Consider the following 26,793-nt stretch of genomic DNA (forward strand, 5'->3'; position numbering starts at 1 on the left):
CGGGGAGGGGGAAGGGTAAGCTGTGACAAAGCGAGAGAGAGGCATGGACATATATACACTACCAAACGTAAAATAGATAGCTAGTGGGAAGCAGCCACATAGCACAGGGAGATCAGCTTGGTGCTTTGTGACCACCTAAAGGGGTGGGATAGGGAGGGTGGGAGGGAGGGAGACGCAAGAGGGAAGAGATATGGGAACATATGTATATGTATAACTGATTCACTTTGTTATGAAGCAGAAATTAACACACCATTGTATTGCAATTATACTCCAATAAAGATGTAAAAAAAAAAAAAAGTGTTGTTTATCTTCACAAATCAAAGTCCTGCCCTATGCTCCCCTCCCAAGTTTTGTTGTTATTGGTTTAACTCTATTTCAGAAGGATATAGCAACTAAGAGCCCTTAGATCATATAACACACAAATTTTCATCAAAGGAAAAACAGAGGGCAAGACTCCCCAATACGTGTGTGCACGCGGGCATGTGTGTGTGTGTGTGTGACTTCTGAATTCACTCATGTCTTGAGATCTTTAGAATCTCAGGGTGGAAAAATGAAGAGAAGATGCTTTTTAAAAATCCTTGATAGTTAAGCTTCTGGATGTTGTGGTAGGAGAGTGCTGGTAGTAAAATGTGGGATGGGGGCAAGAAAAGATGGAGAGAATGTGGGACCATTGATGGGGGAGGTGGTCCTCTCTTCCCACTCTCTTGGTGAGCAAACCCCAGCTAACTGGGGAGAGAAACTCAAGTGGCAACAACCAGTTAGTAACAAGGGTGACAGCAGAGAGCACCTCACTGTCTCAAAACCCCAGGGGGGCGCCATTCACATCCCATGGAGCTGTGCCCAGGGGGTGCCATTCACATGCATTCCAAGTGAATGGTGCCTCCAGAGCAACTGCTGAGCCACTGCTGTGGTTTCTCAGATCCTGGCATCATTTCACAAAATTCTCAGAATCCTGGGTGAGAGATCCTTTAGCATCCCCAAGTTAAGTCTGGTGCACAGAGACTGCCGGAGGTAACTGCCCCAGGACGGGAATTGCCAAAGGTGTGCATCTGACCGCTTCCCTGCCTGTGGGCTGACAGCAGCGCGGACTGTTTCTAGTAATCCGGTGCCTCCAAGGCTCTGTACAGTCCTGACTTCCTCTACCTCCTACAGGCTGTTTCATACATGTTTTTAAAATTATCCAGGTTAACTTTTTATCACCCTGGGGCAAATGGAACAAACATGAATTACTATGGTAATATGGTGTTTGGTCATTATGATATAGGTAATGCCATTGTAAGAAATGAAAACAATAAACCTTTATACAGATTAGCACAGACAATGGCATATTTAGAAAGCTTCCATTGTTTGGCCCTACCTGGCAACAATGGACACTAGGCCATGTCCTCCACAGTCCTTGCCAACTGGAAGGTGGTCCTTCAGAGAACTGACCCTTACTTGCAGCCGTCTCCACTGAGAGCACAGCATCAGCCAGCCCCGCCACTGAGGCGTCTTCAGGGGCATATTCCAGACCCTTCTCTCAGCCCACCCTTCCTGAGTTTCTCCCCAGCTCCTTACCCCTCCATGAGCTCTTAGGAAAGTCCCTCCTTCTAGAGAATGGGGGAGGGGAACAGGGCAATGAGGTCCAAAAAACAGTCTGTTTTCATTTCTCCTGCACCCTGCTACAAAAACAGTGGGGTTCTTCCTACATTACAGGTCACTGAAAAACAGTGTGTGGGCACAGAGGACAGGAGCATTAACTGCCCCAAAGTGTCGAGAAAATTCTCGAGAAGGTCCTTCGTCCAGAAAAGAGAGGTGAGAGATTCCCAGGCTGAGAAGTAGCAGGAGCCTCTACCGTTCTTTCCATGCGAGATTCTCATTAAGTCAAAAACCACTGGACACAATGTTTATGGGAAGCATACACACACACACACGCACGCACGCACGCACGCACCTACAAGCTCCTTCTTGGACGCAGATTCAGGTGAAATGAGAGTTTACAGGTGAAATGGCATGATGTCTGTGATTTGCTCTCACATACCCCCAGGAAACAAAACTGTACATGTACGGCGTGGAAACAGATGAAACAGAATGGCAAAGCATTGGTAATTATTGAAGATAACTGTTATGGGTTGAGTTTCATCCCCTCAAAATTCCTACGTTGGGGTACTAAAACTCCAGTGCCTCAGAACTTACTTGGAAATGGGGTTGTTGCCGATGTAATTAGTTAAGCTGGATGAGGTCATTAGGGTGGGCCCTAATCCAATATGACCGTGTCCTTGTAAAAAGGGGAAATCTGGACACAGAGACACGATAGAGGGAAGATGATATGAAGACACAGGGAGAAGGCTATCTATGAGCCAAAGAACAAATGAGACCATGAGAAGTTAGGAGACAGCCCAGGAACAGATCCTTCCTTCCCTCGTGCCTTTAGAGGGAGCATAGCCCTGGGACACCTAGATCTCAGACTTCTAGCCTCCAGAACTGTCAGGCACTAAATTTCTGTTGTTTTAAGCCACTCGGTTTTTGGTACTTTGTTTTGGCAGCCTGGGAAACTAGCACACTAAGTCCTAGGTCCACGGAGGGTTCATTATTCAATACTTTCCATTTTTGTATATGTTTGAAATTTTCCATAATACAAAGGTTGAAAACAAGAAGGCTTGTACATAGTCTCAAAACTACGAATAATTCAGCTGTACCCTGCTACAGCACTCCCTGAGGAAGCCACGCAAGTGCCAAAGTAGCTCAGATATCCAAAAATAAAGCTGGTCCCCTCTTCAATCCTTGAGTCTAATTTCACATCTGTAACCCCTTTTTAAGGAATTGCTGGTAAATCTCCCACACAAGGCGCCAGAGAGCTCTGCCTTGCCTCTTGGGCTCCAAACAGTGCACCCTCCTCTAAAGCATAACTGCAGGCCGTCTTGCAGTGCCTTTGAAACTGCACATGAGGCAAGGCAGGGGAAGGCATCTTGCAGCATAGATCCACAGTGAAATCTTTTGTGAATTAGTTTTCTGCCAATTGTGCACAGGCTACCGGATACACTATATTGACGGCATTTAACAATTGGTGGGCAGGTTAAGAAAAAGTACACCGGGAAGTGCATTAAATAACCTCATAATCACATTTAAAGGCCAAGTGAACCAGGGCCACTACTAGTACTAAAATACATGACAACAAAAGCAGTCAGCATTTTCCATACCATATGCTTGTAAATGTTATTCTGCAGGGAACCAATTAAAACTATGGAATACTTAGAACACAGACATATGGAACAAAACAGGGCAACTTATCTTGTCACCATGGTGCTTGCTCAGGACATCTATTAAGGAGATGTAATCCTGAATTATTAGTACCAATAAATGCTACCTTAATTATGACTACCAAAAGGCAACACCAGCACGTAAAGCTTCTGATTTGGTTGTGGCATCATTTAGAGTTTTAAATGGAAGGAGAACCTGCTGCCTCCAGAGTCGCATGAAGTACCGATTGCATTAAACATCAAAAATATAATCACCGCAGCAAACTGTTGTCAGGCTGGGTCTCAGCTGTCTCACCTGTTACACTGGGAAAATAACAATAATAACGTTCTTCAAAATTCACAGGATTCCGAGGAAAACCATTTAAAAAGTGGAGGTGAAAGAACATTGGGAAGTATAATGCTTTACACCAGTGTCGAGTATTCTTTTATTGTTACTGATGGAGAGAAGACAGGCATATAACACAAGCAATTATCAAGATTGACCGTGATAGCCATCACGTTAAAAATCTAGAGAGCTTTATTAAGTTTTCCTGACATTACAAAGGATTGAAATGAAATCGATTTTTAAAATGTGAGTTACATTCCTAGGTCAGTCTAATAGGTAAAAGACTGTCGACATTTTCCATCCTGTCGCTGGAGCTTCATTTGGCATTACTGCTTAATTTAGAATTAACGTTTAAAGGTACCAGACATATAAATTCTAGTAAGATGGTTCAAACGTCATAGGAATAATGCTAGAACTGCAGACTCAAGCAATACCTCAGATACAGTGTATGCAAGACATATAAAAGGAGAGATTAAGGAAAAGAGTAAAAAGAGCTTATAGCTGAAGGAGCGTGTTAACTGTCACAAGACGAGATCAGAAAGAGGGGTTGGGGGGAGTACTGTAGTGCCTGGGGGGACTGCATTAATTAATAATAAATTAACACCAAAATGTCTGTAACCAATTTCGAAACACTAATTCCACATGTATACAATCTATTTTCATCATCTGGGTAAGTCCCAAACCTAGCAACATGCTGTGCACATAGTGAAGAGGTGCTCAACAAATGTTTATAAATAAATGAATGAGGAACGTGGGCATAGGGGCTCCCCCAACACTGAAGCCGTCTCACTGCTAACCATCCTTCTTTCTTACCTACATCCCTCTGACAAATACCTCAAACGGGAGAACATCAAAATCACAGGGTGGCGCAAGAGGCATGAAGAAGGACGTTTAAAAACGCACAGCCTTGGCCCATCTGCTATATTCCCATCAGGTAGATCTGAAGTGGGGCCCAGGTGCCTTGTGTTCTCAGCAAGCTCCCCAAGTGAAAGTGATGCACATCGAAATTTAAGAACCATGGCTCTATGACATATTAATTCTAGAAATTCCTATTTTCCATGAGGTAGAAGGAATCACTTCCGTAAGTCTGCTTGCAAAACCTGTTTCAAGAGAAATGATTCACTTAGACACAGAAGGGGTAGTCTTGGGTTTTAGAAAAAAAACTAAATGGTTAAATGGAAATAAAAATACACAGTTAATACTCAGAACTCAAAACCTCTTTGCATTTGACGGAGGTGAATTACAGAGAACTGTCCAAGATACTTCTATAAATGCAAGGAACAGCTTGTTCTGTTGACGAATGTGAGCACCCCACGTCCCGGACCCACACCGCCAGAGAGACTGGGGACAGGGCTCCTCCTGGATACATCATTGCCCGGCTCTGGGGCCAGTTTCCCTTGGACTTTTCAGGACACTTCCACAGCAGGCAATGGGTGATGCCGATTCCACGGACACACCTACATGAACAACTACCATTTTTAACATTTAAATTTTATTTTACACTGGTATATAGTTGATTTACAATGTTGTGTTCGTTTCAGGTGTAAGCGAAGTGGTTCAGTTATACATATACATCTATCCATTCTTTTTCAGATTCTTCTCCCATGTGGGTTATTACAGAATATTGAGTAGCGTTCCCTGTGCTCTATAGTAGGGCCTTGATTATCTATTGTATATGTAGTAGTGTGTAACTTAGAAAACAAACTTATGGTTACCGAAGGCAAAAGGTGGGAGGGAGGGATGAATTAGGAGTTGGGGATTAACAACTGCCTTTTAAAGTTTCACTCTCGTTCCTTTGCTCTATCTCCCCTTGCTGTGCCACGCAGGGCTCCTCCCCTCACGCACAGACATACCTTTTACACTTAGCAGTGGTGGGTGGTGGTGAGGCGGGGAAACCATCCCCACCATTTTTAGTGAAATTGACAAATAGATCCTCAGGGCCTGCCAATCATTCTAGTGCTTCTGTTTCTAATACTGCTGCTACCCAAACATGCCACTTTACACACTAGTTTACAAATAACCATTGGATCTTGGAAGTGACTTATACCCATGAGGAAGTTTTATAAATGATTACCCCAATGCCTGCCATCTCCAGAATTGTGGTGACTGCAGAGAAATGCTAGTCAAACTACATTACATGAAATATTGTTAGGCATGGTTTAATACAGGTTGACACGTTTGAAAGAAAGTTGTCTCCTCAGGACACCATAGGATACAACATGCTTTTAGGTAAAGAAGCAGGAGACACAGGGTACTGATCCTAACTCTACTGCTAACTAGCTGTGAGGCCTCGTTCCAGCACTCCTGTCTTCTCAGCATCAGATTCATCTCTAAAATAAGGAGGTTGCACCACATGATCATTAAGATTCCTTTCAGCTTTAATGCTCTAGAACAAGTCCACAAAAGAAGATAGGTGTGTAAGAGGGATCCCAGGGGGACTTGCATTTTAAAAGAGAACCTATATATTTTTCTTTTTCTTTTTCTTTTCTTTTCTTTTTTTTGCGGTACACGGGCCTCTCACTGTTGTGGCCTCTCCCGTTGCAGAGCACAGGCTCCGGACGCGCAGGCTCAGCGGCCATGGCTCACGGGCCCAGCCGCTCCACGGCATGTGGGATCTTCCCGGACCGGGGCACGAACCCGCGTCCCCTACATTGGCAGGCGGACTCTCAATCACTGCGCCACCAGGGAAGCCCCTATATTTTTCATTTTTAAAAAAATCAAAGGGATGGCTTCCTAATGGTGGAATTCCGGGTACGGCTGCGCTCAAGACTTTAAGGTGACCTTTTAGCAATTCCTCCAATCATCCACTCAAAAGACATCTCCCTTGGCTGTTGACTTTCTCCTAAGTTTGTATGATTAATGCTTTAAAAATATTGAGACAGTAGGGTACAGTAACCAAGTGTGGTCAAATGAATAAACTACTATTTGAGGAAGGAAATTTTTCTCTGGGTTATAAATAATGCATAATAAGTTAAAGGCTTTTACAGGGACAGGCAACTGCTACCTCTTATAATGTCACTTCTAACCATTGGGACTTGGAAAGAATATCTGTCTAGAGGGTACACTTGCTCAAGACAGAAAATAAAACCCACTTAGGTACAGTGTAAAGATATAATGTGACCCTTAGCGATCTGGACCCAGCAGGAAGTGGCGGTTTAGCAGCGGTGTTGTTACTGACAGATTCTGGGGCTGATCAAGCCGTTTAGCAAAGCAGAGTTAGGGATCAATAGTCACATCAGCAAGATGCCACAGGTCCCGCTGACTTCTCAGAAATTGTGCTCCACAAAAGAAAGGTCAGCACTGTGGTCAATCAGATGATGCCCGAGGCCACTGGAGATGCAAGGCATTGATGACTCCCCGCAAGAATGCAGACTGACCTCGAGGACAGTGCAGTTAGAGAACCAAACTTTCTCTTTAAATTCTACGGAAGAGGAGAAGGGAGAGGTAAGGGCAGTGGAGCAGCCTTTACTCTTAAAGCACATGGGTGTGTAAGAGATTGGAGGAAAGGAGCAAGAAGGTCTCGAGCAAGAAAGTAAATCACAATGTTCTTATGAAGGAGCAATTGCTCCCTTGGCTTGGTTTTTCTCATCCACAGTCAAGTCAGGCTTCTAGCTGCATAATAAAAAGTTACTTACAGACGACCAGAAATGACCCAGCATCTAGAGTTATCGAATCCCTAGAGCAACACTCTGTTGACCAGTTTCTGAGATCCAGGGCAGATCACCCACGTTAGAAACGCCGGAAGATGCAGAGTAAGCCTTTCTTATGAGGAATAAGATGATTAAATAGGCTGCAGGGATTTTCTCCCTTTATGATCTGTAAAAGCTGAAGCAGACAAAGTATTCATTCCTCTGGGCTTAATTGATTCTGTGACAGGTACCATGAGGATTGGAGCATTTCTCAAACTCTCTTCTAAAATTATAAAAAAGTCCAACTACTTGCTCTGATGAACCCGCACCTACTCCCCCCACCCCAAAGCAATCTGAAGTACACGGCATTACTCTCGTTTTCAAGCATATATTTAAAATATATGAATACGCAGAGACTTGTCTTTCAGTCTTCTGTATCACGAAAATGTTCTACCAGCACATAAAATCAAGAATTATGAAATGAAACGTTTTTATTTTCCGTGTGGATGAACTAATGATAATATCTTACATTGAAATAGCTCCCCAGGGTATACTAGGCAAATCCCTAGCTTTTATCCCAATTGACCTTCACAATCATTCTGAAAAGTGAGTCGGGGAGGCTGTGTATTGGAAAGTATTCCCCAGGGAATGAGAGTTCCAGAGAACACTCGCAAAAAGTTTGGAAAACACTGAGTTTAACAATGTTTAAACACATGTCTGTATCACAGGGCCTCTCAGATGTTTCATGTTAGTTCATTGCAAATCTTTGTGAGTGTGTGTGTTTTGTGTGTGTGTGTGTGTCTGTGTGTGTGAGAGAGAGAGAGAGAGAGAGAATATTTGACAAACTTATTTACCACAAAACACTTTTTCCACTGCACGTCTTATGGAATTCATGTTGGGATTGCCCCTGCGTCACCATTTTGCTAAGACATGATAAATATCTACAGTTGCATTTTAGCTATGCTATATTCAACAACATTTGATAAATGTTTACCGATCCTCAATATGTCAGACACTATTCTAGGAGCTGTTAACAAAGCAGAAGAAAATCCCTGCTTTTATGTAGCTTATATTCTAATGGGGAAAAATTAAATTTTAAAAATTAATAATAAATAAAATATGAAATAGGGATAAATACTAAGAAGGAAAAAAGTAACAGGAAAGGTAACTATGTGTGTGTGTGTGTGTGTGTATGTGTGTGTATGGGCCTGTGTGCTGGGGGAGGGACAATGTTTACATAAGGTAGCCAAAGAAGGCTCCCTGAGGTGATAGCTAAGTAAGGCCCCAAAGGAGGTGAGGGAGGGAATTATCACATATCTGGAAAAGAAGTATTCTGAGCAAAGGGTACAGGAAAAGTCCATAGGTGGGACTGTATCAGAGAGAAGGATCCAAATTTGATTAAAACATGGCCCTGGTTTTCATTTCTACTCCAGCGATTACTCAGTCTTTTAAGAAAGAGGCCTAACATTTTTTAAAGCCATGCATGTTTTAAGTACACATAATTAACAAGTCTTGTACTTTACTGTGAGGAATCAGAGTCTTTCATTTGTGGTTTCTCAGACACTTTCCCTAGGGATTCCTGGGACACTTGCAGGAGGGTCTGTGAAGTCAAATCTATTTTCATGAAAATGAGAAGACATTACTGGCCCTTTTCACTGATCAGACATGTGCACAGTGGAACAAAAGCAATGGTGGGTAAAACTGCCAGGGCCTTAGCAAGAATCAAAGCAGTGGCACTAAGGTAGACCAGTAGTCCCTGCATTCTTCACAGCCATGACCCTGCAGGATAAACACTGCTGGTTTTATTTACAAGTGTCCTTGACAAAACTGTTAAAAATCAGTTAGTTAATTAAATCTCAAACCTGGAGTAAACACATCTTTTAATACTCTGTGGTAAAATAGGGCATATGCATAAAGTATTTCTCTTGCATTCTGAAGACCAACGGTTGTCCAGAAGGAAAAGGAGTTTTGCAATTATTTAAGTTGTGAGCTGATTAGCTGCTTCTCACTAAATATTTTTGTTTGGGAAAATATAGTTATTTTTAATAAACTATGTTAGTTTGTTAACATGTAATGGGTTTATGTTATTTTTAATGAATTAATAAATTAATATTAAATTTTTTCCATTTTAATTTCTGATATGGTATTTATTGATAAATGTAACACACATAAATAGAAGCCTTTGTCATCCTCAATCATTTTTAAGAGCATAAAGGGTCCTGAGCCTAAAAAGTCTGAGAAACACTATACTAATAAAAGAGCAAAAATACCATGCATGGGCACATATATGAGTATGTATAGTAAGCATAAATACATATGCTTATGTGAGGTGAAATTCACATAACATGACACATTAACCATTTTAAAGTGAACAATTCAGTGACATTTAGTACATTCAGAATGTTGGGCAACCATCACTCTATCTAGTTCCAAAACATTTTCATCACCCCAAAGGGAAACCTTGTACACGTTAAGCAGTTTCTTCCCATTATCCACCTGTATCCAAGCCCCCGGCAACCACCAATCTGCAATCTGTACCTAGGGATTTACCTATTCTGGACATTTCATATAAATGGAATCAAACAATATGTGACCTTTTGTGACTGTCTTCTTTCACTTCACATAATGTTTTCAAGGTTCATCCACGTTGTAACATGGATTATGGGTGCTACGTTCCATATGTATTTGTTTTTAATTAATTATTCATCTTCACATATTCTTTTAAGGGTATATATATATGATCTCTGATTAGAAAATCTCTAATTCAATATGAATACACAAGAATGTGTATGGTCTCAATATTTGTCAGAGCACATACAGACTTCAACTGTGCACAGTTACTTCTGCTTATGGTGTGTGTCTACAGAACAATCATGAGGCAACTACTCCAAATAGTGAGGCGAACATCAATCGATGTATGATAAATATAATCACCATTCTCATCGCCAAGCATATAAAGTACCTAATGGTGAGCGGGGGAAAATATTATTCATTTTGTAACATTCTCTCATAAAATGTGTCTGCACATGCAGGTAACTTGTTGTTGTTGTTGTTTAGGGTTGCTGACTTAGAGGGAATGAGCAGTTTACTAGAATGGGGAGAAAAATGAATTTGAGACAGGAGGCCTGGGTTGGAGCCCAGCTCCCTGTTTATTAGATATGATACTTTCAGCAACTTACTTCCTCTGTCAGGCCTCAATTTTCCTGCTTTGAATGAGGAGGTTGTCTCTCCTACCTTTTGCACACGTGTCTCCATCTATCAGGAATCATTCACGTAACCATCTTCAAGATTTTTGCCCTCACCTCTATTATTTGCTTATATTATTTGCTTATATTTTAAATGACTCATTTTTTTATAAAAGCAAATTTATTTGAAAAGAAAACCGTATTATTACTAATAAATATGGTAAACCAGTGTCACTTGCAAACAGAAAAAAATATAATGAATCACCTTCAGTCATCCAAGGATCCCCGTTATATCATCTTTTTTCCTACAAAACATCCCACCTTTTGGATAATACTGCTCATGCAGCCATGATCAACCCTCTTTGTGAATCGATAAGCTGTGGCCTTGCTTACTTTTAGAAGCTAAGATTCATTACTTATTCTCTCTCCCTTGGAAAGGCTGATGGAAGTATTTATGGTTTTGGGTACCACAGTAACCGAGCAGTGCTTGGCAGAGCTTTGAGATAACAGGATGTAAGTGACATCCTTAGCTTGGGGCTTGTTTTGAACATGAGAACCCATGTGAATTCAGAAAAACCCCAAATTCCCCAAATAGTTACAGTATGGCTCTTGACTGTACAAAACAACTGGACCACATTTCAGTTTCATTGCCTCTTGGACTCTACCTATAATGAAAAGGACTCAAGATGCTAGGAAGCACTTGGCACCTGACTCCCCTTTTCTTGGGCACAGAAGTTACTCCAGGGAAGCACATGATCTGTACTATTTATAGTACAAAGGCTGTTGCAAACTGATTGCAAAAATGGTCCCTCCCTTCATCCATGCACATACAGCTTCTTCCATCAAGAGGAGAGGTGAGTCTATCTCTCCACCCCTTAAATCTGGACTGGCCTTATGACTTGCTTTAGCCAATAGATAAAAGAGCTCACAGAGTCAGTAAGAAAGTTAGAAGAGATAGTGTATGCAATCTACTTAGCACAGTGTCGGGCACATAAGTCCTGGTTAAGTGGTAGCAATTATCATTGAGAGTATGTATAGTATAAACAGCATGTACCAGGACTGTTGCTCTCTGTTCCAGGGACTTTGATCTTCATATGTTTCCCTCGCCCTTCTCCTCTCCTCTCCCCTCTCATCTTCTGGCTGGGCCCAGATGCTATCAATCAATGGGTGGCATGACCAGCTAAAGAGTTTGCACAAAGCACACACGGGTTACAGTTTCCAAGAAAGTGGGAATTAACCAATCCACCCTTGGTTTCACCACAACCGCAGATCCACCCTGGAGTTAAGGACATTTATGACATAATCTAGTTGGAGCTAGTTTAATTGAAAATATCTTCCTTGGGTAATTCTGAACCCACACTGAAGAACTAGGAAAACAGACACAATTTGTTGAGTGTCATTGGCTAAGCACTTCATGTGCACGATCTCATCAAATCTTCACAGCAACTCTCTGAACGCCCTGAGACAGACTCTAAACTGTCCCCATTTTACTGATGAGAAAACTGAGGCTTGGAGATATGAATAATTTGCCCAATTATGTGGAAGGTGCTGTGAAAAAAATTAAATAAGAACCGATTCTTGTTCCTCAATCTTTCAATACTAAAGATCCCTTTAATTTTCTCTTTCCTTTGTGGAAAGAGAGAGTTTTGAGAGTTTTAATTTACCATGTAACAGTATTATTATTGGGTTGGTCAAAAAGTTCATTTGGATTTTTCCGCAGGATGCTATAATATTTAAATCAACCTCTGTCTTGGAAGATGTCAAAGTGCTAGACCTCCTGGTTTGGAACTGTTGAACTAGCCCTAGCTCCTCATTTGCAACTGAAGAAACAGAAGCTCAGAAATAGGCTCAGGGATTTGTCAAGGCCACCCTGCTCCCATGTAGAAGGAAATCACTAAAATCTACATCTTGTTATTCCCTGTAGCCATTTCATTTTCCATGACAAAATTCTCTGGAACATGCTCTAGTCACAGGAACAATTTGTAACCAAGTCACCAGTAGAAGGTGACAGAATTAAGGCAACAATCATCGAAGAGGCTTATCACGTATTTAAAATCTTCATGGCAGCTGCTCTGTATGTGCCACACCTTTTGGCTAAGTGATTATTAACCGCAAGAGAAGGTTCTGATACCATGTAGAGTAAAGGCGAAAAAATTAAGAACTTTTTAAAGATAGGTGACAACCAAAGCAGATTACAAAATACATGAAAGATCATTCGCATGTCACTGAAGTAAAGGATTTCCATAAAGGGATGTAATGATGTACTGGGAAGAACGCGGAACTGTGTCATCATTCTTTTTAATTTGGGGCTTGCTTTACAAGATGGCATCATGTCTTCCAGTTTGGTGTCATAAAGGCTGCAACAGTGGGAGAAAGCTTCATGTGATAAATGGGACAGAAGCAGGACCTTAAAATACAAGGTAAATTTGAGACTTATGTGAGGTCTTGCCCAGGGAAAATTAGGGCTGAAGATCTCCCACCCTATTCCCAGGGACTGCTAATTCTGGTTCCCTGGGGTCTCCCAGGACAGTGGGAGGGAAAGAGGGGAGGGGAAGGGAAATAACCATCGATGTTTATTGAGCACCTCTTATTACGTGGCAGGCAGTAGACTAGGATTTGGAAGACATGAATGGATTGAATCTTTACAGTGGCAACCTCAGTTAAAATGCTGCCTTTACCAAGAAGTAGCAAAGCATGGGGGTGTGAATGCAGCCTTGGAAGCTAGACTGCTTGGGCTCAAAACTTGGCTCTACCCCTTCCTACCTGCGTGAATTCAATCAAGTTATTCACCTCTGTCTACCTCAGTTTCCCCAAGTACAAAATGGGTAAAAGTGTACCTACAAAATAGGGTTATTGTAAAAGTGAAATTATTTCGTAAATATTTAAAGAATATATATAATGCTCTTGTACATGGTCCTGGCTGGATAAATATTAAATAATATTACATTATGAGTAAACCAAGGCCCAAAGAGGTTAAGAAATGTACCCAAGTTCACACAGCGGAGAAGTCGCTGAACTTGACATTCTGATTCCATGACCCTTGGTCCTTTCCTTTCACCTTGGGGCTGCTCGGGCTGAGTTGATGGGATATGAGACCAAAACAGCCATCCAGGCCAGAAGCTGCATTACGTTCCCTAGTAAGCACCCCACACAGCACGAACCTGCATATCTCCACCCATTTCCCCCGAAACCAGTCCAAACCACTGACTTCCAGACAGAAGTCCTGTGTCTCTCCTCCTGCTCTTGTCTGGAGTCTCCCAGCAAACCACGCAGCTGTCCCCACTTTCACAAGCCCCAAATGCACATGGTCGCCAAATGAAACAAGGACTTTATGCACAAATTTTAAAGAATTTTCACTCCCTACAATGACTGAAGGGCATGAACGCTCAACCTAGAGATAAATTTCTCTAAGAGAAATTACTGCTAATCTTATCAAGAGGCCAAGAATTTAAGCCCTTACTTTCTGTGTTAATTTTGATTTTGTTTATTTATAAGTAAATCTTAAACTTGGAAACATAAGTCTGATTGTCTATCAGTTCTAAAATTGGTGGTTTTGCAAACTCTAATATGTTTTTCAGGGGGTCAAACATCCAGCTGGTAGAAGTCATCATCGTCGTCAGCATCATCAAAGCAAACACTCAAACATTTTTATGTATCAAACGAAATTCTATGAGTTTTACATCTACTATCGAAGACAATCTGTAAGCCCCCCTACAAGGGGGATCTATTATTATTCCCAATTTATATATGAAGAAGCTGAGGCCCAGAGAATTTAAAGGATTTTCCCAGGCAGCCTTGCTCCATAAAGGCTTCCGTGTGACCTAAAGCTGTCAACCCAGCTTCCCCAAATATCTTTAACTTGGGACACAGATGCAGCCTAAAGTCATCCCAAATGTGGCCATGGAATAACCCCCACCCAAGCCTCATCTGAAAGCATAAGAGATGACTAAATGGCGAGAGGAGGTTTCCATTGAATAATAATATTAAACACTGCCAGGGAATTCCCTGGCGGTCCAGTGATTAGGACTTCACGCTTCCATTAAAGGGGGCACGGGTTCGATCCTTGTTAGGGGAACTAAAATCCCTCAAGCCATGTGGCTTGGCCAAAAAACAAACAACAACAAAAACACTGCCAAAGGAGCTCAGGTTTCTTAACCAAAGTATTTATTTGGTGAATATCTACCCACTGATATGACCGTTACTAGAATGGAAGTATGGGTCTAGCCAGTGTTCACCTGACAGGATGAATCCTAGCTTCAGAGCACATAGTACACTACAATATTATTTCTACTTATTCATTTTCCTTCTTATAGAAGGATGATAATATGTCCCTGTGCAATGTCATGTAACTGCAGTGCCCGCCTATCAGAAGAGTGTACTTCCTGTTCCACTACCAATGGGCTTGGCCATTGCTGAACCCTACCGGCTCCCTTACTTTTCTTCTGCCCCAAGAGCAGCCTATCCCAAGACATTGTTGCTCCTTTAGAATGAAGAAGGCACTTGGAGTCACAGCTGACCCTCAGCAGCTTATAGCATGAGTGAGAAGTACGCCTTAGCTGTTGAAAGCCACCGACATTGAGGACTTTTGCCATCAGAACATAACCTGGTGAAAGCTGATTGATACAAAGCAGTATCTAAAATGATTCCTAAAAATTCGAAGATGTCTGCTGATCATCCTCAAGCTACATGAGTTTCTGAAAGCCATTCTGGGCTCCCCACTGTGTTAAGAGAAACAGAATTCTGTGTTAAGAGAAAAGGAACTGGAAAGGGAACAGTGGGCTGCAGGAAATAGAGTGTGAACAAAAACCACATCAGAGAAGCAGAGTGACAAAGCAAAAGCCATCAACAAAAGGGCATAAATAATAAAGGAATACCATCCGTAACAAAGCATCACATACAAACGTGCACCACTAACCACAGAGAAGGGGACAAGGAAACAGAAAGTAGGAGAGCATCCAGATGCCGAAGGACTGCCTGAAAGACGTTATCAAAGAGCGACAAGAAAAGAGAGACAAAATGGTGGGAGGAACTGTAAATAGTCTTAAGAGAAAAAAAAAGTTGGACCGCAACATTACGTTTGCTGCAGCAAGTCCCCTGCTAGAAGGAAAGTGCAGTGAGGCAGCCTCTCCTCTGGGGAAACATTCCATTTCAGTTGGGGAAAGCCCCACCAGATTCTAACACACCCTTTCAGGGGGCCATGAACCGTGCCTCCTGCCTCCCCGTGAATCAATGCCCTGGGGCCTCGTTACTGAAATTGGAGGTGGCGGTGGGGGGGGGGGGGGGGGGGGGGGGGCCGCTGGCGGCATCGGCATCACCTGAGAGACTGTGAGAAGGGCAGAATCGCAGGTCCCACCCCAAACTGCACTGAATCAGAATCTGCATTGTAACAGGATCCCTGGATGATTCCCAGGCACAGGAGAGTTTAGTGAGTGCTGCCATTATGTCCAGTCGTCCTGAAGTAAGTGCATTACGTCCCTGATGTATGTCAAAATGGAAATATAAGTTATGACTCAGGCAGAGCGTACTAGAAATTTAGCTCCAACATTCATTAGTTGTGTGCCCTGAAGCAAGTCACTTGACCTCTCCCGAGCTTCAGTTTCCCCCTCTGTACACTGAGCATAATGATACCTTTCTCAGAGGATTGCTGTGAAGGCCAAATGAAATAACATATGTTAACTGTAGAGTAAAATGTGATAGATGTCAATTCCCTTGCTTGAAGGCCAAGAACAGGTTTTGCTGAGGAGTGAGTGGCAGGGGTAAGAAGCAGGAGAAAGATATTTTGAGGAAATGAGGGCAAAGAGAAGGTCCAGCAAGGGATACTGTTCATGGCAAGACACGAGCTTAACCTGAACATTCCTAGCTGGCCCTCCTTGCTCTCTGCCCTGTCTTTGAAACAGCAGAAGTGTATTCAGAAAGGAGCTGGACGCTAGAAACCGTGGCACACAAGGGTTTACTCGCAGCATCTCCTGCCCCACAGCATACTAATTATTTAGCAGATGTGCATGATTTAACTACACAGCTAAGTCTCTGAGAGTCAGTGATTTTCCACTCGCGTCCCAACACTTATAAGAAAATATCACCCCAAGTATAGTTCCCTCGGCATATATTAAAGCTTCCCAACACAGTATCTGCCAAGGAATTACCACACTGTATACAAATCATCCTGTTAGACAATAGATTCCTCTTTTAAAAAATCATATAAGGTTTTTAGGAAAACTGGTGTCCTATAAACCTGAACATTTCATTAATGACAGAATTTCAAGCCCAGACTAACCTTGAGTTCTGTCTCTCTAAATTTCCTTTCAATTCTGTGTGGCTGTTTCACTTTTTTCACCAGTGTGAATTAATTAAACTCTTAAGAAAGTTACAGGCAAACCAGGACCTCTAAACAGGGGCTAATGTGTCTGATGCACCTTCATCTTTGTATGTATTAAATTTAGCGACCACGTGGCCTCTGTCACGCCATGGCATAAGAAATGTTGATCTGGAGATATATGTTTCTTAGTGCGAGACTTTGGAAAGAGAAGAATTCAGCTTAAACTACATTAAATTGCACTAAACTAAAATTACTCTCTATTGCATCAATATGGGGGTGCATTTAGGTTTTTGGCCAGTTAATGAATATGCTCCATATGGAAAAATAGTGGTAAGGTGGGTGGAGACAGAGAGAGAGAGAATTTGACAGAATTACACCTCCTTCGTAGGAGGGAAGGAGCTCCTGTTACGGGCAATTAAATTCCCTTCCCCCCATTACACAGACCTCTCAGCTGAAGCTGACATAAGTGACATCCAGGCACCCGTAGTCCCATCACAGGTATGAAGGATGATGTCCACAGGCCCTCCAGAGACCTGCTTCTCAGGAGCCTCCTTCCCATCACAGGTGACATTTGGTCTCCAGAGCCTGTGGAGCTCAACATGTTTCCACCAATGATGCATCCGTTAATCTCACATTTGCAAACTGTTTGTCAGAGGCCATCACACAAAACTGCAAACTCAGTGGGCTTGCTTTCCTGCGTGTTTCATGCAACACAGCTTCAGCAGGAATGTGTTTCATCGCTGGATATTCTCCTCTTGGACAAGTGCTGTATATTTTTACTCAGTCATTTTCTCGTATGGAGATAAAGCCAAGCAACCAAACTCCAACTGAAACCATCAAACTACCTTTCAAAAGGGTAGACCAATTTTTGTTCCTACGGATAAGATTGGAAGCAAAGGCATGGGACTCCGAAGACACAGACTCTCTGCCCAGCTCTGCCACTTACCAGCTGTGTGTCCTTAGGCAAGGCTGGATTTCACCTCTCTGGCCTTTTTTTCTCCTCTGTGATGTAGATATAATAACATGTGTCCTACCCCGAGGTTGATCAAATGAGACCACATAGGTGGAGGCAATTATGAAGTGCAATACTACCTGGCTTGAATTACCACGCCAAGTATAACAGCAACTAGCTTGACTGATCCATAAGGCTCAATTTTTTTTTAAATAATTGCGAGAGGAAGTGAAAAGAAAAAGAGAAAGTGGCAGATTCTACTTCTTAGTCCCAAATAACATTTGTAACTGGTGTGGCATAGATTGTATTATGATTGTCTTAATTTAGTAGCAAGGCAGCTTCAGATTATTTGATCAAATTCACATTTTTTAAATTAGCATAGTACTGTACAGTCTCTCAGATTTGTCAGGAGCACAGACCTAGGTGTCACAACGTTCTATGAGACAAGTTAACCTTTCTGAGCCTCTCTGAATCTTGAAATTTGGTGGATTTCATCCACAAATCAATTTGGAAAGATTTACCAAGAAACTTGAGACTCTTCGTATCTTTTGCTCCAGTAATTACATATTTGAGAAGCTATTTTAATGACCTAATCCTAAACGGGACAAAATGTTTTAGGTACAAAGATATTTGTTATAGTGTAATTAACAACAGCAAAAAAAGAGGGACAATCAAAATGTTTAACCACAGTCCATCTTTATAAAAATGCATGTTATTATCTAAGATGTCGATTCAGAATGCTATGCAATAACATAGGGAAATATTTAATAAATTATGTTAAGTAAAATAAAAATCAGGGTACCAAAATGTACGAATATCCTACTCTAATCCTACACACAGGAAAAACTAAGAAAACTACTTTGCCATAATATTGCCAATAGTCATGCTTCAATGAAAGTGGTTAATTTTTAGGCTTTTTTCTATTGTTTACAGTTTATTTTCAGTTTTCCTCTATTTCCCAAATTTGCTTTAATGTTTCTTATTTTATAAATAAATGAAGCCTAAAACATAATACTAGGAGGTTAAAATAGTCTAAAGTCACCTGTTTCAATGTTAAAGATCTATCCTTCTATAATAGTTTCAAATGTAAAGATCTGTGATTAAAATAACTAACAGTTTCAAAGCAAGAAATCACTAACGAAAGACTATGGTTATAGAACGCTGTGTTTAAACATGTGGAATCCCAATGCCTGTTTCCACAGCACTCCCAGAAGTGACGGGCCAGGGTGTGTCCAGTGTAACACAGCAATCAGGGTGGCTGTATATAAATCTTGCTGAGAGCAAAAGTCTGAGAAAGAGGCCAGTAGTAAGAAGCATGACTCAGTGTTTATGAGATTCATCAGAACAGTCTATGAAAATGCCAGCCTATGAAACCCTGTGTGTGTGAATTGATTTTTACAGCAATGTCATCCTTGGTCAGAAGGCTATTTTAGCATGAAATAATTCTATAGGTGTGAGAAATACATTTTTCCCCCTCATAGGGCTCAGAGTGACATAATACTTTGGAGAGCTAATGAATTTTTCAAAATGTTTTAAAAGCCAGTTCTGGAATGGTATTTTGATCTGCATCCACCACAGTGAGTTTACGTCTGGATTTTTTTGGAGACTGGAGTCAAGAGTGATGGTGCTTCAGGCCACGGTCCAGGGGGAATCAGCCAACTGGCAAGCTCATGACCAGTTCCACACCAATGAGGTGGCTTTGCTTGGTGCATGGCTTGATGTTAGGGTCTTACACAGCAAATTCACAAATAAAGAATAGAAGAAATATTCAGCTACAGAATAAAATTCTCCCTCTTGTTTATCTTGCACTATGACCTATATACATGTCCTAAGACCATGTTTTCAATTTGCCTACAATCTAAAAAGGAAAAAAAAAACAGTTCTCTCAATGATCTTGATAAACACACAAAATATAAAACAAACCCTGAATTGAAACTGAGGTTTGTATTAATCCACACGGATTGGTCAAAACGCTGCTCACCTTTCTTTGAAAGAATCCAGGCCTCCAAAAGTCAGTGGCTTTGGGAGTCTGTTTATATGGTAGCTGCCAAAGGGTGAGAGAATTCTACGTGGTGTTTCAGCCAGGAGATGCTGCATAGAAACCAAGTCAGGCTGCTAAGGGCAGGGGGAAGATGAAAGTGTTAACAAAGCAGAGGATGGAGGCCAGAGAGTGACTTGCCCTCCGCCTCCCTGCAAAGGGACTCAGGGACACTGCCTTCCCAGGGAAGCAGCCAGGCACGTGTCCTCGCAGACATACCAGTGGCAGGGGAGCAGCTAATCTATCCACCTGTCAGGACACTTCTGTCCGCCCAGGGCCAGGTGCTAGTCTGGCCAGCAACACAGGCCACTTGCTAGAGAAAACGTGTATGAAGAGCGCAAAGATTAGCAAAACGCTCCTACGTCAGGATGAGCTTCTGCCCCAGCCCTTACTTCTCTTCCATTCTGGAGAGCAAGAGGGAAGCATGCACAACTCTTTCTTGCACCCTTCAATTAATTAATAGATCATTTTTCACAGCACAAAATAAAGGACATAATTGAATTGTTGGGCCTCTTTAAAAATAAGCCACTTATCCTTTTTTATTTTTTTTAATTTTTATTGAAGTATAGTTGATTTACAATGTTGTGTAGCTTCAGGCGTACAGCAGTGATTCAGTTATACATATATATATATTTTTTTCAGATTCTTTTCCCTTATAGTTCCCTGTACTATACAGTAAAACAAAGCCATTAAAGTCCTATTTTTTTTCAACTGAGAGAAAGAAATGGTTCCTACGAGTGGGAAATCTTCCATTAAAACCTTTCAGATAATTGAAAGTCCAGCAGCAGGCTGCCCCTCCCTCTCTGGCTGTTCTTAGGGATGTTATTTTCCAGGCCATGGTCATTGCTGCAACTTCTCTACCGAGTCCAGAACCAGATTAAGTTCTCAACTCAGCGTGGGAGTGGAGAGCGAGGTTTCTCCCATCTTGTAGTGCCATGGGCCTATTTATGCCTTCCCACATCAGGCTCACATTTTTAGCACCATCACTCTCCGTCCTGACTCATGATCACTTGCTATAAACCATGACATTTCGCATATCTGGCTTCGCTTAAGAATGAGGTCACCTATGCAAGGGACTTTTCCAGACAACTGAAGCTTACCCTCTGTGTGACAATTTCTGTTCAATTTTTTCTCTGTTAATTATCTGAGTTGGATTTTTTATTTTCTGAAATTGCTCACACACCCCACCTTCTCTTAAACAGACTCTTAAATAGTTTTTCTTCCTTGATTATTCAGGGTCATTACTGTGAACTTTCTGTCACTGATGTTATGGCCTCCAAAGGCTGTGCAGGTATTTAGGACCATTTGCCCTACATGACACTTGCTGAAAATCTGGGTCCATTTCTTTTTTTTATATATATAAATTATTTATTTATTTTTGGCTGTGTTGGGTCTTTGTTGCTATGCGCGGGCTTTCTCTAGTTGCGGCGAGCGGGGGGGGGCTACTGTTTGTTGCGATGTGCAGGCTTCTCATTGTCGTGGCTTCTCTTGTTGTGGAGCACAGGCTCTAGGTGTGGGCTTCAGTAGTTGTGGCACGTGGGCTCAGCAGTTGTGGCTCGCGGGCTCTAGAGCACAGGCTCAGTAGTTGTGGAACACGGGCTTAGTTGCTCCGCGGCATGTGGGATCTTCCCGGGGCCAGGGCTTGAACCCATGTCCCTTGCATTGGCAGGCGGATTCTTAACTGGGTCCATTTCTTAAAGGTTTGTTTGATTTTGGTTTTGTTTGTGCAGTTCCCCTATTGTAAGTTATAAGCAATTACAGCCTCTGGCAACCATTTCTCCCACCACCCTGCTCTGAGAAACCGAGCTCGTGGGTATTCTGTCAAAGCGCAAATTAAGTAATAAGGATGATGATGAGCACTAACATTTGTGGGTCTTTGCTACTTTCCCAGCATTCTTCAAATGACTTACAGGTATCATCATACCAATGGGCTCAGAAAGAGAGTCTGGGGGATCTCCCTGTGAGAAAAGAACCAATTATAAAGATATGGTTTTTTTTGTTTGGTTGGTTTTTTGTGTGGTACGCGGGCCTCTCACTGTTGTGGCCTCTCCCGTTGCGGAGCACAGGCTCTGGACGCGCAGGCTCAGCGGCCATGGTTCACGGGCCCAGACACTCCGCGGCACGTGGGATCTTCCCGGACCGGGGCACAAACCCGTGTCCCCTGCATCGGCAGGTGGACTCTCAACCACTGCGCCACCAGGGAAGCCCAAAGATATGTTTTTAATACTCAATTGCAGGTGTCTGAAGGAAAGCTGCCTTTGTGTAACTTTCAGTTTTCTGGAGACCTTGGGTCGGCCGATGTGGCCAAATAAAGTGAACTCCAGACACATGAGCTCTTGCTCTTGCAAATCATTCCATTCTGAGCTTTTGGAAGGATTTCCTTCTACGTCTCACCACTTTTCAAACATGCCTCCCCCCTGAATCCTGTTATTCTTCACTTATCTCCTATTTCCCTTCCAATTCCACCTCCACCTTCCTTCTTTCCTTTCTCCCTCTGTTCCTTCACCCCTATATGTGTCTCCGAGTATAACCAGCAGTTTTCTGAGGCACTGCTAAGCTGGCAGACTCGAGAGCAAAAGCGAAACTCTGTACAGCAGAGAACTTGAGTCCTAATCCGAGCTCTTCTGGCCAGCTGTGTCACCCGGGCTGAGCTCACCCAATCTACACTCACTCAATCAAACAATTCTTCTGTCTCCAGCAAGAGAGTGACAACAATGAAGGAAAAAGATACAAATAAACTTACTTACAAAATAGAAATAGATCCACGGACATAGGAAACAAACTTATGGTTACCAAAGGGTAAAGGAGGGGAGAGGTAAATTAGGAGTTTGGGATTAATATATCCACGCTACTATATATAAAATAGATAACCAATAAGGACCTACTGTATAGCACAGGAAACTATACTTAGTATTTTGTAATAACCTATAAGAGAAGAGAATCTGAAGAAGACTATATATAACTGAATCACTGTGCTGTACACCTGAAACGAATGCAACATGGTAAATCAACTATACTTCAATAAAAAAAAGATAATGAATGTGTTTGGTAACCACACGGAAATTGTTGTTAATAGTGAGTTAAAAAGAATACTTTATAGACTATATTCAGCATTTGGGATTTGAACTGGAGCTCACATTTAATTGTACACTATCATAAAGAAAATGGTAATGATAAAATTACAGAGAAAAGGTTTCCACTAAAAAATGCATTTTGAGAATTTCACTGTATTAATTACTACTTATTTATACATAATACTACTAAATCTAAGTAAGTTTCTGAATCGAAATAATCTTTGCACATGTTTTCACGCATCAGTTTTTAATATAAGACATCTAAACAAGAGCAGAAGAAAGCTTACTGTAGGTCATTTAAAACTCTGTCATTTGTTAAAAACAAAAACAAACAAAGAAAAAACAATGAAGGAAGCTGGAAAACAAAAAGCTGTACTCACAACCTTGATGGCAAATAAGGAACAACTTCTGTTTTAAAAAAGCCATTCTCATTATTAAAAATTCACTAAATACCCACAATATTTCAGTCACTCTAAAACTAGTTACAGAGCCTATCTTCCAAAGAGTTTATCAGTGTTTTATTTTTCTTTCACCTAGGTAGACAGTGAAACAGTCTCCCAATTTATTCAACCAAATCATAGACAGCCCAGCACCGTATTTTTCTCACAGCAGGTTCTCAGTAATAGTGATTGATTACTCAGTTATCCAAGGGTTTTTTTTTAACATAAAACAGTCAAAAACTAAGAAATGAACCTCTCTTGGGTCAAAGTGAACTCACTACCCAGCCCTCCCATAAACCTGCCGAGTTGCTCGTGTTTTATTTAAAGAGAATTAAATGTTTCAGGATATCTGGTGGGAAGACACGAATGTGGCAGAGGGTCCTGGAATGGGAGTCAGGTGATCTGGGAGCAAAGTCTGGCTCTGTTCTTTACTGGCTGTGAAACCTTGGTCAAACTTCTTGCCCCACTGAACCTCAGTTTCCTCAACTGCAAAGGGAAATAATAGCTACCTCACAAGACTATTTTGGGTATTAAGTGGAAAAATCTATTTCTTAGAGCTAAGACAGATAATCAACAAATTTGAACTAAAGGGAGCTAAAAATCACCCCTGTTTCTATAAAATGCAAATAGGGCTTCCTGGCTCTCTTGTCCACAGTGGTCCTATTCATGTTTTTATTACTGTGGGTGGAGGACATATTCTTATCTTAGTACATACACACCTGCAACAGCCCTAATATATTATTGTTCTCATTTGACAGATGAGGCCAGTCTGGAAGGCCTTCAACTTTCCTCTCAAGGACTGAAAATCTTTGCCAATCTCATGACATTAATACTGGCCCAGAAGCAGCAGAACAAGCTGGGCAAGCTTGGTGTAGTGGCTGGGATTGGGGGAGTCTAATTTTTACCCTTTGGACCACACAGCAGAGGATCTAAGGCTCTAATAGTGCCACTCTGTCTGCTGATCTGCCCAATGTGGTTTTGCAGAGCGCCCCATTCCCTCCCCTGCCTCTCTCCAATCCATTCATGCTTTAATTCCACCAGTATTTACAGATTCCAAGCAATCATGCATAAAAACTAGCCTCATTATTTTACAGTAACATTTTGTATGAAGTGTGCACCATATACAAAAGGGCTGTATGGCACTCCTTGACCTTACTGTTTCTCACCTCCTTCTAGTAAACCAACCAGAATTCCCTTATACTGTCGCCATCCCCTCTTCAGATTCAGATCTCTAGGAGTCTGCCCCTGTTCATCCACTTATTCATTTTACTAAGCCACTACAATGTCTCATGCATTGTGCAAGCCTCTTGCCTTATGGCTTCATTCATTCTAAAAACACTGTGTTCTTTTTGTGCTTAGCACAGTCATGGCTCATGGTCCCAAGAAGCCCCTGAAACATGTAGCAGCTCCAAAGCACTGAATGCCGAGTAAACTGACCAGTATGTTTGTTCCTCCTCCATCAGGTGATCCCCACAAGCTGAAAGAGTGTCTCCCCCTCATCTTTTTCTAAGGAACAGACTTAAGTATTCCCTGACAGGAAAAGAAGTAAAGAAGATCTGCATGCAGCAGTTCCTTAAGGTTGATGGCAAGGTCCCAACTGATAGACCTCATCTACTGGCTTCAAGGAGGTCAGCAGCATTGGCAAGACCGGGGAGAATTTCTATCTGATCTGTGATACAAGGGTTACTTTGTTGTTCATCGCATGATACTGGAGGAGCCAAGTACAACTTGTACAAAGTAAGAAAGATCTTTGTGGGCGCAAAAGGAATCCCTCATCTAGTGATCCATGATGCTCGCACCATCCATCATCCTATCCCCTTCAAAGTGAACGACACCATTTAGACTGATCTGGAATCTGGCAAGATGACTGATTTCAACAAGTTTGACACTGGTAACCTGTATATGGTGATCAGAGGCGCTACCTTGGGAAGAATTTGTGTGATCGCCAGCAGAAAGAGACAACCAGGTTCTCTTGATGTGGTTCATGTGGAAGATGCCAACGGCAACATCTTGGCCTCCCCACTCTCCAACATTTTTGTTATTGCAAAGGCAACAGACCACGGATTTCTTTTCTCTGAGAAAAAGACATCTGCCTTACCATTTCTAAAGAGAGAGACAAGAGACTGGCAGTCAAACAGGGCAGTCAGTGAAATGACCGCTAGGTGACATGATTGGAAGGGTCTTTGTACTTAATTAAAGATAATGTGTCACGATTTATGGCAAAAAATACCTCACAAACAAACAAACAAGCAAACAAACAAAAACTGCTTACTGAGCTTCAGGCACTGCACCAGGTTCTGGAGATACAGCGGTGAGCAAACCCATACAGAGACCCTGGTCCCTACTCTCGTTAATCAAACAAACATGCCCAATGGAGATATAATAACAAGTTGAGGTAAATGACCTAAAAACATCACCCCAAAACCTGACTTGGACTCATGAATTGGGGAGGCTGGGTGGGAGGGGTCATTCAGCAAAAGGCTTCCCTTCTCCTTAACCTGATCAGAAGAGGTAGGAGTTATTCAAGCTTAGGGAGGTAGGAGGAGAATCTAGCAGAAGCTGGACAGCAGATGGGTCAGATCCCAGAGTCAGGTTAAGAGTGTTGTTGGTTCTCCAAAGAGCAATGGAAAGTGATAATAAGGATTTAAGGGAATGATGGGACAGATGTGAAAGATGCTTTCACAATGATCTCCCTGGTAGCAGTGGGAGAGTGGTTTGTGGGAGGCCAACTTGTTAGCTGGCCATTGCAGTCATCTGGATGACTTAGTGACGTCTGGGATATGGTGGGTGGGGAAGGGATGGAGGAAAAGAAAGTTCCCGGTTGGAGAAACTGGATGAATAATAATGCCGTTCACTGAGATAAGGAACTGCAGGAAAGGACCAGCTTGGGGGCAAATGGAGAGAAGCAGCATTGTTCCAGGTTCTGTGCTGAGGGCTGTAGGTACATTATTTTGGCTTTATGACAAACCTGCAAAGTAGGTATCATTATCTCATTTTTCAGATAAAAACCCAAGGCTGTATTATCAGCTTAGTTTTTCTAACCCAACCTTTGTGGCTCTGATTTTGCAGGGCAATCTGGTGCCCAATTAGCCTCCCAAGAGCTCTTAAGAAGAAAGATTACCTTTCCCTGGAAACCAAAGCCCAAAGTCACAGAGCTCAGATCGGAATGGATTTGGAACGCTGCCAGAGATTTTGAGTAGGCTACTCTGGGACCCATGGCAGGCAGCCACGTATGACTGTGCAGGTTGCATACTGCACAAACCCAGAGGGTGCCAGTCATATCAAAGTCCATGTGAATGCTGCCTCCTGAATATATCAGCCCTGTCCCTCCCCAGTTTCTTTTCAAAGAAGACTCCAAACTCCATGACTCTCCAATAAACCTCAGGGTTCAAAAAGAATCAGTGACCAAGGCAACACCGTGCACCTTACCTCTCTGGTCCCAGATGTTCTTTCCTCTTTTGCAGCCTTCATTCAGACCCAGGTATTCATCCCTCACCCTTGTCTGCTTACCTAGTACCCCAGGGAGGAGTAGATGTAAAGGTAGAGTGAGACGTCCATCACCAAACCACTATTGCTTACAAGAGCTCCCCAGACT

At 42.1% G+C, this 26,793-nt stretch overlaps 1 protein-coding gene and 1 pseudogene across 1 annotated transcript in view; one reads left to right on the forward strand and one right to left on the reverse strand.

Annotated features, from left to right (window-relative positions):
- PRUNE2 (prune homolog 2 with BCH domain) overlaps nucleotides 1-26,793 on the reverse strand; it is a 259,577-nt gene that overhangs the window by 227,092 nt on the left and 5,692 nt on the right. The gene's annotated exons all lie outside the window — the stretch shown is intronic.
- On the forward strand, nucleotides 24,565-25,348 carry LOC114883855 (annotated as a pseudogene).

This window comes from Monodon monoceros, unplaced genomic scaffold (assembly GCF_005190385.1).
Source record: "Monodon monoceros isolate NGI ecotype Baffin Bay Population unplaced genomic scaffold, NGI_Narwhal_1 Super_Scaffold_5, whole genome shotgun sequence".
NCBI lineage: Eukaryota > Metazoa > Chordata > Mammalia > Artiodactyla > Monodontidae > Monodon > Monodon monoceros.